We start from the raw sequence: 2,267 nt of genomic DNA, 5'->3' as shown, positions 1-2,267 counted from the left end.
CTGCTTGGTCAGCCCAGCCTTACATAGTATATGCTCATTGTTTGTTGGCATCCCTGTCTCTCCCCAACTAGCATAAAAAGGCCGTGAGAGCAGGTATTTGATTTTATTCCTTGCTGTTTTACACACTCCTAATAGGGTACCCACATATAGTAGATGCTCAATAAATATGTGTTGAATAAATTAATAAACTGGAGTAGATAACATAGTAGTTTATATTTGACTGTGTAAGCTCTTTTATGTACACTATTTTATTGAATTCCACAAAGTAGAATTCAGAGGGAAGCAAATGTCTTTTCTTGCATTGACATCTATAAAGAATGTGTCAGATCCCAAAAAGATTTCCGTAGTGATGGAAAGCAGGTCATAGTCTTCATTTTGGTGGTAGTTTCATGGGTATATGCATATAATAAAACATCTAATTTGTACTCTTTTAAATATGTACAATTTATTGTATGTAGCTTTATCTGGATAAAGCTGTTTTGAAAAAAAAAATTTTTTTAGGTCATTTGCCCAAGGTCACACAACATTTTTCTAGCAAAGTTTGACTAGATCCTACATTGGTGGGCTTCTGACGTGTGCTTCCAGATCCTTCCATCAGCCACTGTGGTGATGAATAAGGCTCAGGCATTTCCCAAGAACGACCCCCAAATTACAATAACATTTAGGTACGTACTCCTCCGTGTTGAAAAGATAACTCTGATTTTACAGTTTGGAGCTGTTCTCTAGCACTTAAATAAAATCCCAACCCTTAAATTAAGTAAAAATCAAATAGCCAAATGGAATTGAGGGTGTACAGAACTTTTAGAGGAGCAAATTGAGAGATTTAAATGATTTGACCGAGGTCATCTAGAACAGCAGCTCGGCACAGGAATGAGAAACTGGCTAACCCTGTATTTTGTTTGTCAATGTAAAAGCCACATTTTCCTTCCTTTCTACTTATTTTTTGTCTTTCATTTTTTTAAGATACCGAAAATGATCCATTTCTCAAGTTCTTTGTGCGTGTTTTCTTTTTCTCTCCTGTGAATGAGACACTCTAAATGTCTTCTGGCACATTCAGACTCATGATTATGGGGTTTTTTTTTTCTTTTTTCTTTTTGTTGTTGTTGTTGTTTTGTTTTGTTTTTTTAATTTACCATGTAAGAGAGGCACTGCTTATCAAAAACCATATCAACAGAACCGAGGTCATTAAATATATCAGCAAGATGTGTATGTCAGATTAAGTTAAGGCTGAAATGCCACCTATTGTGGTCAGATGGGCCACACTTTAATTAATAAATCTGTTCCTATCAAAGCAATTGCTCTCCTTGATCAATATTTTCCATTCAGTGGTCTCATTTTTAAATGTTTTTCCAGCTGTGTATGACTGATACTGACTTAGTGCTTATTGACACAGAGAGATACAAATAGAGGTCAGCCTAACTCTCGAGTAGACAGAATAGAGCAAATGCACAAGTATTTTGTATTGCAAGGAAAGCACACTGTTTTTGAGTTCCTTAAAATTATTTGGGTATTTTGTTGTTGTGAATTATTACAGAATCTTTACCTTTTAACTTTAAATTTATTGGTTTATCACCTTTATTGCACTTATTGCCAACACCTTGGTCAAATAATTTATAATTACAATCTTTTAAAAAAATTATTTATTATTATTTATGCCTATAGTACCTGGTCTTCCTAGGTGGTCTTTCATCCAAGTATTAACCAGGCCCAACCCAGCTTAGCTTCCGAGATCAGACGAGATCAGGCTTGTTCAGGGTGGCATGGCCGTAGACCATAGACCTTGGCTCCACTGGGGCGCGAATCCAGGAACTTCTGCATATAAAGCAGACATGCTAACGGCTAAGCTATGGAACCACATTTTATAATTACAATCTTAAGTACACTTGGATACCAGCTACCATAGGATGTGTTTGGTGAATTCTTTCATGATAGTAATAATTATTCCTTGGTTTATCTATTATGAGTAATAGTGTGTATGCATATATGCATATATATAATACATGTTCATACAAAAATATATATCATATATACATACACACATATAAATTTTTTAAATCGAGACACCATTTCCCATTTTATTTGCAAGCATCACTAAGTGTTCTGAGGCAAGCCTATTCTGGCAGAGAGAAAGGAACAAATGGAAAATTCAAACTCCACTGTGATTTTCTCTTCATTTGCATCACGCCTCACATCTAAATAGACACTAGCATGTTTCCTTGAGCCTAGCTGTAAGAATTGAAATTTTTAGTTTGTCTTTGGAATTTGGA

At 35.2% G+C, this 2,267-nt stretch overlaps 1 pseudogene; it reads right to left on the bottom strand.

The window, feature by feature from the left end:
* Positions 1-1,653: 1,653 nt before the first annotated feature.
* Positions 1,654-1,772, bottom strand: LOC111746249 (annotated as a pseudogene).
* Positions 1,773-2,267: the final 495 nt, after the last annotated feature.

This window comes from Pteropus vampyrus, unplaced genomic scaffold (genome assembly GCF_000151845.1).
Source record: "Pteropus vampyrus isolate Shadow unplaced genomic scaffold, Pvam_2.0 Scaffold180, whole genome shotgun sequence".
Classification (NCBI taxonomy): Eukaryota; Metazoa; Chordata; class Mammalia; order Chiroptera; family Pteropodidae; genus Pteropus; species Pteropus vampyrus.
This window is presented reverse-complemented; position numbering and strand designations above follow the sequence as displayed.